This window comes from Gorilla gorilla, chromosome 10, assembly GCF_029281585.2.
Source record: "Gorilla gorilla gorilla isolate KB3781 chromosome 10, NHGRI_mGorGor1-v2.1_pri, whole genome shotgun sequence".
Classification (NCBI taxonomy): Eukaryota; Metazoa; Chordata; class Mammalia; order Primates; family Hominidae; genus Gorilla; species Gorilla gorilla.
Genome location: NC_073234.2, coordinates 53,786,932 through 53,800,126, shown reverse-complemented (window position 1 = coordinate 53,800,126; position 13,195 = coordinate 53,786,932). Strand labels below are relative to the sequence as shown.

Below are 13,195 nucleotides of genomic sequence, written 5' to 3'. Positions count from 1 at the left end.
GGTGTTAACTATTTTTTAATATAAAATGTGCATGTAATAAAGAATGTTTCTCAAGGTGTATCAGTAGGCCATCAGCCACGTTTGAGTGAGCCTTATTTTGCTACTTTGGTCTAAGGATCACCTAAAGGCTTAAGCGTGAACCCTGTGCAGGCGGTTAGTTTCTTTGCTCCATGACCACAGTCCTTACCTGAAGCTTAGCCAAGTCACTCCCCAGGAGGATCAAGCCCTAAAGTAATAATGGATCCATACAAATTCATCACTCAGTGATACCAGAGGGGGACAAAAAGTCCATGCTCACTGGAAGCATTTTTTGCACATGTGTGTGTATATTAATATACTTTTTCTGCACATTAGACAAATGCCATTGGCAAATTTGAAACAACTCAGATGGCTAAATTTGGAGTCGCACTACCTTTATCTTATTTAAAACTATTCAGTACACTCCACAACCTCAGCATCTCCCACATTCTTCTACAGCCTCTGCAATACTTTGCAAACTCAATGAGTGAATCCCCACCATGCATGAACCACTTTATCCTCATGGCCATTCTCTAGGAATCTATTGCAGCATTTTTCCCAGCGGATAACTTTCCCATTCTCTACCAACATGAACTTCCACTCCACCACTGCACCTGCTGGCAGGAAAACAGTATGAGACTAGAATGCACCATTGCAATAGTAGGGTGTGATGTAAGTGTTCCATCTCCCAAGACTCTCATGGTTTCCAGTTACTGCGATGAATTGCATATCATGCTTGTGATATAATGGATCTGGAACTTAACACCAACTTGCTGAGACTCTGAAGATATTGCTACTACCCTCTTTGTTTCCCATGCACTCTTTCTTCCACAAGAGTACTTCTGCCATTATCCATTTCCTGCTTTAGGTTTAAACCTGGAGCCTCAAGACTGCCACCCAAACCAACATCTCCCCGAGAAGAGTGCCTAGACAACATTTTCCAGTTCTCATAGTCAGCCAAGTCCAATTGTGCTAGGCTCACTTCTTCTTTGGCTCTGTCTATGAGCAAGTTGCTAGAAGGCAACTTCTCTGCAAAACACGTAGCTGCTTTAGCAGATATCTCTTGTCCTTTTTCAGAATCCCCATTCTCCTATAGGAGATTCAAGTCTTTCATTTCTTGAAGCTTCAGAATAACTCAAGTTACCAGTCTCAAAGGTAACTAGAGCTTCTGTGTCTGAAATCTGTCCAGCAGGAACATGTTCTCTTGAATTGTCACAGACGTTTCCATCCTGGTTCCTGCGGGTCTTTGGTTTTAGAAATCAAATGTCCACTGTTTTCTTGAGGATGCTCTGGTTTGGTGAACAGCTCCTGCCTGGAAGGTCCAGGGCTAAGTTCACCACTGACTCCCTGATTGCCTCCCAGAACCGCACCCTCCCCAAGAGAAGCATCCTTCTCTTGTTTTATGTCCCAGTCCTTCCTCATGCCCCTGTCCTTCTCCATGTCCCCAGGCTGCCCTGCAGCAGCCAGACAAAAAGCATTCTGGCAAGACCCGCTCCAACAAACAGGGCAGACAATATGGCACCAATGGCTGAGAGGCTGTGACTCCAGGAGACAATGGGGACCAGGACAGGGGCTCAGGTCACACAGGAAGAGCCACCCAAATTCTTTATTATATACTCCTATACAAAGAGGACTCATCTCTAAAATGAGGGGAATAATAATGCCCCTTGCATGGGCATTTCATAAAGATTAAAGTAATATGTATTTCTGGCATATAATGCTCATTCTTTGAGTGTTAGCTATTATTATTATCTTACTGAATTTGTGGTCACTGAACTTCAAAACACATCCACTGCTAACTCTGTTGTAAGCACCTGAGCACAGGGGAAACATTTTATTCACTTTTATATATTTAACGGTAACTGTGTTTTGCATAAAAGGTTTTCAATACATATTTACTGGTTTATTTTTAAAATATATCTACATTTAAGGTTAGTGCATTTAAAATTAATATCTATTTGGCCTTATTTGATTTAAATGTCAGAACACCTTCATATGAGAGATCAGAGGAGCAGCAGAAGCTGCATTTAAAACAATTTGAGCAATAGGCAACTTCAGGGCTACTCAAACACTGGGGAGAATAGACCTGACATCTTAATGAAAAAAATGCATACAAATGCTTGTATGCATTTCTCTCCACCCTTCTAAAGCTTTAAAGACATTTTCTCAGCATTGAAAAGAGTAAGTTCTATTATGAAAAAAGATTTAAAAGGTACTATCCTATCCTACGTACCTGAAGAAAAAGTAATTTTTAAAATGCCATTTGCAACAACAACAAAACTATAAAGTACTTCAAATGAATTTACCAAAATGTGCAAGACACTGTAAATTTTCACTGAAAAGTATATCAGATTATGAGTGACAAGATTCAATATTTGTAAACATTCAATTGTCCACAAATTTATCTGTAAATTCAATGCAATTCTAATAAAAATCCCCAACTTATTTTTTATATAACTTGGCAGGATCATGCTAAAATTCATATGTAAGAGTAAATGCAGAGCAGTAATCAAGGTAATTTTGGAAATAAAGAATAAATTCTAGTTCTTTAATTTCTAATACCAAACTTTATTATAACAAGCAATATAGTAATGAAGTAAGAATAGACAAGTGGATCTTTGCAATAGAGCAGAAAGTACACATGTACTGTATATGGAAATTTAGTATATGCTAAAGATGGCATTTCAAATCTGGGTAGACAATTATGTAATAAGTGGTGTTATATCAACTGGGTATCCATTGGTAAAAAGAAATAAAATATATCTTTTTTTCATGCTAATTACAAAGTAAATTCCAACTAGATTAAAATCCTAAGGGTGAGATTAAAAATTGTATGAAAATATTCGGCCACGCACGGTGGCTCACGCCTGTAATCCCAGCACTTTGGAAGGCTAACGTGGGCAGATCACGAGGTCAGGAGATCGAGACCATCCTGGCTAACACGGTGAAACCCCGTCTCTACTAAAAATACAAAAACAAATTAGCTGGGCGTGGTGGCGGACACCTGTAGTCCCAGCTACTTGGGAGGCTGAGGCAGGAGAATGGCGTGAACCCAGGAGGCAGAGCTTGCAGTGAGCTGAGATCGCCCAGCCTGGGCGACAGAGCTAGACTCCATCTCAAAAAAAGAAAAAAAAAAGAAAAGAAAAGGAAAAAAAGTGTATAAAACTGTTCAAAACAAATAAATGAAAATACATGCATGACAATGAGTAGATAGATCCTTCTTCGGATTTTTTTTAAGTCATAAGAGAAAGAACTGGTAAATTGACTACTTTAAAATAAAACTTTTATATGACAAATAATATACAGAAAGTTTTTTTTTTAATGGAAGACTAAGAGAAGATATATCAACATACAATAGATAAAATATTGGTTTCTGGATAGACAAAGGAAAAGTCTCTAAAAATGGAAGGAAGTACAAATAATCTAATGTAAAAATGGACCAAAATAAAAACCAAGTGGGCAATTGACAGAAGGGGAACAAAAATAGGGCATTAAACATATAGAAAACAATGCTCAATTCCATTAGAAATCAAGAAAATGAAAATTAAACAATCACTTACCCTTGTTATACCCTTCAGGTTGGCAAAAAAAAAATTGTTTGATGATATCAGCTCTAGCAGAGAGTATATGTAAATGTGTATTCTCATACCCAGCTAACAGGATTCTATATGGGGCATATCTTATGTTCTGGTAATTCTGTTTTTTATGTTCAAGGTACGTAAGAGTGAGATTGGCAACACGCTAAATGTCCACCAATAGAGAAATAGCAAAATAAGCACATCTTTACAATAGCTGATGTTTAAGTGGGTAATATGAGATATGTACTATATAAGATACACTTACACATACTGACATGGAAGATCTTGAACACAGACTGCTGATGGAAAAAAGCAGTTGCAAAACTACACATATAGAATGTAATCATTGTGTTTGTTAAAAATACATATTTCCCCAAAATAGTATATATTTTCTACATGTACTAAATGTTTGTAACTGCATGAGTAAATATATTCAAGAATGCACACAAATTTTTCCTGTGCAGACGGCACTAGGATTTGAGGAAGTAGGCAGAAAAGAATTTAGCCTTTCCTGTAACGTTTTAATTTTTACAAGGTGAATGGTCTACTGTATTACACCTGTAATAGTAATAACTGGAGAAAATGTATCCTATCTCCTCCCTAGACTTTAGGGCACAGTTTACTGTATCCTTGGTTCATTGTGATGTTAAACATTTAAAACTCTGCGAAGTCAGTTCTACAATTCTCATTCTACTGATAACCAGACATTGGATTATATTGGGCTTCACTGTTTTTTCCCAATTTCGTTATTCAAGTTCTCTACATTGTGTTTAATGCATTCTTTAAGATATTTGTTATCTAGCATTCTGTTTTAGGAGGACAGAATGACAGAAAAGTTTTTGATGCCTAATTTTCTCCTTAGCCTTAATTCACTCGAATAATTCTCTTTCTCTCTCATGTTGTAATTCAAATGGATTTATCTTGAGACGTCATCTTGAGGAAAAAGCATATATTTTTTGTATCCCAAGAGACTTCACAGAATAAAAAATAATTGCTTTTTTGTTTTTTTCTGTGCTTGTATTCGTACCCCAAATATTTCACAGTTATCTTCAGAAACATTGTGTACTTTAAGAGCTCAGCAAATGTTTTCCTAAAAAAAAGAGAGAGCGCACAAGCCATCAGCCCATTTGTTTCCCCTCTAGACCTAGGTGAAATCCATCTACTCTGATGCTCGTAAAATGGGGACCCTCCTGTCCAGAACATCATTTCTCTGTGAATATTTTTCTCATCCCTTTGATTTGTTTCCCTACTTTTGTCTTTGCAGAAAGCTATCTTGAATCATAAAGAAAGCCCTATTTTTTATATATCTGAAAAAGACAGGGATATAATTGAACTCTACCCAAGGTACAAAATAAAATAAGCCCATAATATAGCCATAACACTGGAAAAGAATAGAAAATCGTTCTGTTCTCATTATTTTAGGAAATAAGGCTTTAAGCAGCAAACAGCATATGAATCTGAACTGACAGGTAATATGAAAATGAGCAGAAGGAGGCAAATAAGGTGTAATCATCCCTAGGGTCATTTATCTCCAGGGAACAGGCTGCACATATTTCTGAGCTTCTGCTCCTTGATGGGGAGTACCTGAGGGGTAGGGGACAGGGCACCCACCAGCAAGCTTTACAAGCACTAAGAAGTGCCCACTGACCCTCTGGGTTGGTGGGCCTGCTGTCCTCCTTCTTTCCACACCAGAGAATTTCCCTGGGCCCTGATACTTTGAACCCTAACAAATGGTGCTATAGTTATTCATCCTAATCCATTTTAAACTCACAGGTTTCACAGCCACCTCAGCATCTCTTACTGTCTATTGAACTTATATGTCCAGTCACAGAGATGGCAGGATGTGGTAGTAAAAATGCCTTTTCTCCCTCTCAGGGCAACCCAGGGTCTCAAATCTGGCACATACAAGTATCAAAGTGAAAAATGGAAGCAAGGAGAGGCATATAGGCAAAACAACAACAACAAAACACACACACACACAAAGAGGTGACAATAGCAGGAATGAAACCACCTTTGAAAAATTATGACGGTGAGACAAATCTGACGTAACTGACTCCACCTTGCTTCTAACCTCACAAGCTAATGGTCTTTGCTCATTCCTGGGCACAGGCTAAGTTAACTATGAAAGGAATTTAGTTTATAGTTTAACTTCAAAAACAAAGATATTAGTCCCTTCCCAAAACTAACCCTCTCCTTTCTTGGGTATAAAAACCACCTTTGTAAAACTAACAAACTGGCCACAAGATTAGAATTATGGTTCAAGAGTCATGTAGCCAGAGGTCAAAAGATTTGTAACCTCCCCAATTTCTCTTTTAGATAACATTGCAATTGTGAAACCTAAGATCCATGTTTGAGGTATTTTTCAGACCTTGCATTCTGATGCTATCCCAGCACCATTTATTGAATAGGGACTCCTTTCCCCATTGCTTATTTTTTCCAACTTTGTCAAAGATTGGATGGCTGTAGGTGTTTAGGTTTATTTCTGAGTTCTCTATTCTGTTCCATTGGTCTATGTGTCTATTTTTGTACCCATACCATGCTTTTTTGGTTACTGTCTTCTTATAATGTAGTTTGAAGTTGAGTAATGTGATGCCTCCAGCTTTGATCTTTTTGTTTAGGATTGCTTTGGCTATTAGAGCTCTTTTTTGGTCTCATGTGAATTTTAGAACACTTTGAGTTCTGTGAAATATGAGATTGATAGTTTGACAGGAATAGCATCGAATCTGTAGACTTCTTTGGGCAGTGTGGCTATTTTATAATATTGATTTTTTTTCCTATCCTTGAGTGTGAGATGTTTTTCCATTTTTTTGTGTCATCTCTGATTTCTTTCAGCAGTTTTGTGGCTCTTCCTTAGAGAACTTTCACCTACTTGGTTAGGTGTATTCATAGGGTTTTGTTTCTTTCTTTCTTTTTTTTTTTTTTGCTATTGTAAATAGGATTGTGTTCTTGATTTGGATCTCAGTTTGAACACTATTAATATATAGAAATAGTACTAATTTTGTACATAAATTTTGTATCCTGAAACTTTAATAAAGTGGTTTATCAAGACTAGGAGCCTTTTGATGGAGTCTTTAGGGTTTTCTAAGTATAAAGCCATATCATCAGCAAAGAGAGATAATTTGAATTTTTCTTTTCCTATTTGGATGACCTTTTTTTTTTTATACTTTAAGTTTTAGGGTACATGTGCACATTGTGCAGGTTAGTTACATATATATACATGTGCCATGCTGGTGCGCTGCACCCACTAACTCGTCATCTAGCATTAGGTATATCTCCCAATGCTATCCCTCCCCCCTCCCCCCACCCCACAACAGTCCCCAGAGTGTGATGTTCCCCTTCCTGTGTCCATGTGATCTCATTGTTCAATTCCCACCTATGAGTGAGAATATGCGGTGTTTGGTTTTTTGTTCGACTTTTATTTCTTTCTCTTGCTAATTGCTCTGGCTAAGACTTCCATTACTATATTGAATAGCAATGGTGAGAATGAGCATAATTGTCTTATTCCAGTTCTCAAGGGGAATGATTCTAGTATTTGCCCATTTAGTATGATGTTGACTGTGGGTTTGTGATAGATGGCTCTTATTATTTTGAGGTATGTTCCTTTGATGCTTACTTTCTGGAGGGTTTTTATCATGAAGTGATGTTGGATTTTATCACAAGCTTTCTCTGAGTCTATTGAGATAATCAGATGGTTTTTGTTTTAATTATGTTTATGTGATGAATCACATTTATTTATTTGTGTGTTCTGAACCAACCTTGCATCACAGGAATAAAGTCTACTTGATCATGGTGAATAAACTCTTTGATGTGCTGCTGGATTTGGTTTGCTGATATTTTGTTGAGGATTTTTTTTTTCTTTTTGCCTATGTTCATCATGAATATTGGCCTGTAGTTTTCTTATTTTGTTGTTGTCTCTTTGCCAGGTTTTGGTATCAGAGAGATGCTGGCTTCAAAGAATGAATTAGGAAGGAGTCTCTTCTCGATTTTTTGGAATAGTTTCAGTAGAATTAGTACCAGCTCTTCTCTGTACATCTGGTAGGATTCAGCTGTGAATCCATCTGGTTCAGGGTTTCTCTTGGTTGGAATGATTTTTATGAATGATTCCATTTCAAAACTCAATGTTGGTCTGTTCAAGGATTCAATTTCTTCTTGGTTCAGTCTTGGGAGGGTGTATGTGTCCAGAAATTTATCCACTTAGTCTAGATTTTCTAGTTTGTGTGCATGGAAGTGTTCATGATAATCTCGGACTCTTGTATTTCTGTGGTATCAGTTGTAGTGTCACCTTTGTCATTTCTGATTGTGTTTATTTGTATCTTCTCTCTTTTTTCTTTGTTAATCTACTTAGCAGTCTATCAATATTGTTTCTCCTTTCAAAAAGCCAACTTTTTGTTTGTTGATTCTGTGTATGGATTTTTTGTCTCAACTTCATTCAGTTCTGCTCTGATTTTAGGTATTTCTTTTCCTCTGCTAGCTTTGGGGTTAGCTTACTCTTATTTTTCTAGTTCCTGTAGGTGTAATGTTAGATCATTAATTTGAGATCTCTCTAACTTCTTGATGTAGGTATTTAGAGCTATTAAGTTTCCTCTTGACACTGCTTTTGCTGCATCCTAGAAATTTTGATATGTTGTGTCTCTGTTTCCATTTATTTCAAACTTTTTTGATTTCTGCCTTAATTTCATTGTTTACCAGAAGTCATTCAGGAGAAAGTTGCTTAATTTTTATGTAATTGTGTGGCTTTGAGAGATCTTCTTGTTATTGATTTTTATTTTTATTCCACTGTGGTCTGAGTGTATAGTTCACATAGTTTTGAATTTTTGAATTTATTTATTGCTTTATGGCGAGCATGTGGTCAATCTTAGAGTACGCTCCATGTACAGATGAGCAGAATGTGTATTCTGTGACTGATGGGTGGATTAGTCTGTAAATGTCTATTAGGTCCAATTGGTCAAGTGCCAAATTTAAGATCAGAATTTCTTTGTTAGTTTTCTGCCTTGATGACCTGTCAAATGCTGTCAGTGGAGGTGTTGAAGTCCTCCACTATTATTGTGTGACTGTCTTTTTGTATGTCTAGAAGTACTTGTTTTATGAATCTGTGTGCTACAATGTTGGGAGGGTGTATATCTAGGACAGTTAAGTCTTCTTGTGGTACTGAATTATTTATCATTGTGTAATGCCCTTCTTTGTCCTTTTTTACTGCTGTAAGTTTAAAGTCTATTTTATCTGATATAACAATAGTGACTCCTGTTCTTTTTTGTTTTCCATTTGAGTGATAGATTTTTCTTCACCCCTTCACTTTGAGACTAGGGGTGTCATTACATGTCAGATGGGTCTCTTGAAGATGTTCACTTTGAGACTAGGGGTGTCATTACATGTCAGATGGGTCTCTTGAAGATGGCAGATGAATGGCTCTTCCTTTTTTTTATCCAACTTGCCACTCTGTGCCTTTTAAGTGGGGTGTTTAGACCATATACATTCAAAGTTAATATTAGTATGTGAGGTTTTGATCCTATCATGGAGTCATTAGCTGGTTGCTTTGTAGTTTGTATTGTATAATTGCTTTATAGCATCTCTGGACTATGTACTTAAGTGTGTTTTTGTGGTAGTAGGTATTGTTCTTTCTTTTCCATGTTTAGACCTCTCTTGAGGATCTCTTGTTAGGCCGGTCTAGTGGTAGTGAATTACCTTAGCAATTGCATGTCTGGAAAAGGTTTTATTTCTCCTTCACTTATGAAGCTTAGTTTGGTGGAATATAAAATTCTTGTTTGGAATTTCTTTTATTTAAGAATGTTGAAAATAGGCCCTCAAACTGTTGTAGCTTGAAAGATTTCTGCTTAGAAGTTTTCTGTTAGCCTTATTGGGTTCCCTTTATGTGTGACCTGATCTTTTCTGTTGCCTTTACAATTTTTTCTTTAGCATTGATCTTGGACAGTCTGGCGACTATATTCCTTGGTGATGTTCGTTTTGTATAGTATCTTGCAGGTGTTCTCTGGATGTCTTGTACAGGATGTCTACCTCTCTGGCAAAACTGGAAATATTTTATTGGATTATTACTTCAAATATATTTTCCAGGTTGTTTACTTTTTCTCCTCTCATAGAAATGCCATTAATTCATAGGTTTGGTTGCTTTACATAATCCATTTTCTTGAAGATCTTATTCATTTTTAAAATTCTTTTTTCTTTATTTTTGTCTGACTGGGTTAGTTTAAAAGATCAGTCTTCTAGCTCTAAATTCTTTTTTCTGTTTGGGCTAGTCTATTGATAAAGGTTTCAATTGTACTTTGAAATTCCTTAAGTGAGTTTTTCAATTCCAGAAGCTTGGATTGATTTATTTTTAAGATGTTTATGTCTGCCTTCATTTCCTGGATTGCTTTAGAAGTTTCTTTGTGTTGATTTTCAACCTTGTCCTGGATCTCTCTGGGCTTCCTAGTAATCCATGCTTTGAATTCTTCATCCTTCCTTTCTGAGTTTTCATTTTGATTACAGACTGTTGCTGGATAGCTAGTGTGATCCTTTGATGATGTCACAGCACTCAGATTTTTCATGGTGCTAGAATTCATGCACTGGTTCCTTCTCATCTGAGGCCATTGACACTTCTAAATTTTGTCATTATTTTCATGCAGATAGGATTTGTTTTTCCTTTCTCTCTTTTCCTGTGTTATTATTTTCTTCCCCTTTGCCCATGTCCCTAGGGGATATGACTTTAGAGAATGTTGGGTAAAATCTTTTGGCTTCATTTCAATATCTCTACACACTTCTGTCAGCCAGTTTTATATTGGGCAGTTCAACCTACAGACAAGTTAATGGTTCTAATGAGTAAGAGCCAGATGTGGCCAACATAGATGGGTATATGTTTAATCCTTGTTTACTGGAGAAGGTCTCTGTTTCTGGAGGCAAATGGCAGATCTGTGGAGTTCACAGTGGCCTGAGCACCCTGCTCAGCACCATAGCTGAGGGATAAAGATGGTTGGGGCTAGACCAGGCCTGCTTACAGGTCACCCAATGGCAGGCACAAGAACCAGCACCAAGGGGGGTCCAGTGCACAGCCACCAAGTGCCCAGAGGTGTGTCTAGGTGTGCCTTGGGGCTGAATAGGAACTCTTTGGCTTCAAGTTCTCTGCACAGGGAATGCAGCCACCTAAATTCCAAATCCAGGAGAATGACTGCTCTAGATGCCTGGAGCTCTGCCTGGGCATGGAGTGTAGAGGGCCCCGTTCCACCACAATCTCTGCATAGGGAGGGTGGAGTGTCTCAGGCTGCTTACCCAGGTGATGCGCTCCAAATACTTAGAGATCAGCTTGGGCATGGGACAGAGATGGCACCATTGCACCACAATCTATGCGTAGGACGACTGGGCAACTCAGGCTGCTGGTGTAGGTGGGTGGGAGATCCAAATGCCTGGAGATCTGCTGGAAGTAAAGTGGAGAGGGCCCTGCTGTACCACATTCTATGTACAGGAAGGGTAGGGTGGCTCTAGCTGCAGATCCCATCAAGGGGGTGCTCTAACTGCCTGGAGATCTGCCTGGATATGGAACGGAAGAGGCCCCATGGCACCCCAATCTATGCACAGGAGGGGTGGAGCAGCTCAGGATGCTAATCCAGAAGAGTGGGTGCTCTGAATGCTTAGAGATCAGCCTGGGTGTGGAGTAGAAAGGGCTCTACTACATCACAATCTCAGGGGAGCAGGCTGGGGCACCCAGCAATGGCACATGTAGACCAGTTCCAGGTCCCCAAACTGGCCCTGGCTGTCCATCTTCTCACTAAGGAGAAACTGGCTGTCAGCACTCTCCTCCTGCACCAGACCTGTGATCGGGGAGAGCACAATTCCAGTTCCTGCAGCTTGGGTGCTTTCCATACTTGTTCTGGCTGTGGAGGCTCCTACTCAGCTCCAGAGCAGGTGCTCCAATCTCTAGTCCAAGACTAAAGTGCTGTATGGCCATGGTGCCAGGCTACCAAATAATGACTGATGTTGTATGCACCCAGATTAAAAATGGTGCCACAGTCTCCAAATCAGGCCTGGGAAAATGCCTACAACTTTGTCTGATGTCCTTCCCTTTCAGTGTCTGCAAGCTTCTCTCCAAGTTGGCGCCAAGGCTTTGGAGGAACAAAGTGCTCTCCCTTAGCCTGGTTGCATGGATCCCCAGTGGAAAGGTGAGTCACAGAGGGAGGCTTTCTACCTCCTCCTGTCCTGTTCTAGGGCTTCATTCACTTTTGTCAGACAAATGCCATCATCGGGGCAGCTTACCCACCTTCTCCTCCCTGGCACCTGGGATGAGATGTCCTTCACTATGCTGGTGGATTCCCCTTCTTGAATTAAAGCCCACAGAGTTGATCTTTATGACTGACTTTGCTATTTCCAAGTGGCTAAGGCATGCTGAAAACCTCTAATCAATTATCTTGGAAAAAAAAAAACACCTCTGTTTTATAACACTACACAGAGCTCTGCAACTGACTCAAACATGCAGTTTGTCCCACAAATAGGGTTGTCAGACTGACATCACATAGTCATTTGAAATAAAGGTGCCTAAACATATTCCCAGGAGTATTTGCCATAAAGCAGAACCTCATAATATAATCAACAATAAAGTACAATCTCTGTTAGCATTATGGCCTTTCCATCTTATTTTCCTATAGTGTCTACATTTCTGAAGAATTGATTTAGAAAAAACAATCAACATTTGTATAGCACTTTATAATAGGCAGAGAGCTTCAAATATGCGAGTTTATTGATTCACTTAGTAAACTGAACCACAAGTGGATTCTATAGTGTTTAGGTTTGTGTTTATGGGTACTGTGTGGATGTATAAACCTCTTAAACTCCCTTAATCTCATGCTTTCGGATTCTACTATGATTCTTCTGGAACAGAAGAGACCCTTTTCTCTGATATTCTGATATTCACAAGAACTTCATTACTGTAAAGAAAAATTATTCCCTGTTATGACTAAACTCTTACACATGAAGACAATGGGTAATAACTTTAAATAGTGGGAAGTGGAAAATTATGGTACTCAATGTGAAAGTAGCCTAATGATTACACCTTTTATCTTTAGCTCCAAGGTTTATGAGTTACAGTTGAAATGAAAGTGAAGCTATCCTTTATTATTATCTGAAATAGGATATTAAAATATAAAGCTGTCCTCATAAGGTGTTTTGTTTTAGCTTTTTACTTGGGAGGTAGTATAGCACCTTCTTTAAGAATGTAAACTCTTGGTTAAGAATCTAGGCTTCCTGGGTTTGAATCGCAGTTTCACAACTTTATTAGTTAAATATTCTCTTGGGCAAGTTGTTCAAGCACTTGAAATCCAATTTCTTCATCTCTAACATGAGCATCAGAGCAGTGCTCTTCATAGAATCACAGGGAGAATTGAACAAGATCATCTATGAGGAGCTCTTGGCTTAGTGCCTAGACTCTGTGAGCTCTGTTTATATGGTCTGTTGTTAAAGCATTTTACAGTCGAAAAGAAAGAATCATATCAGCTGAATGGGAAGCTGAAATTCTATCCTTTTCTTGCACGTTATAGACTGCTTTTATTTCTATTTTTCCTTCTAGGAAGAGAGGGAAGAGGCTGTTCCTGTCATTTAGTTATGGAATCTAACAGTTT

At 38.4% G+C, this 13,195-nt stretch overlaps 1 pseudogene; it reads right to left on the bottom strand.

The window, feature by feature from the left end:
* Positions 1 to 498: 498 nt before the first annotated feature.
* Positions 499 to 11,447, bottom strand: LOC101153432 (starch-binding domain-containing protein 1-like; annotated as a pseudogene).
* Positions 11,448 to 13,195: the final 1,748 nt, after the last annotated feature.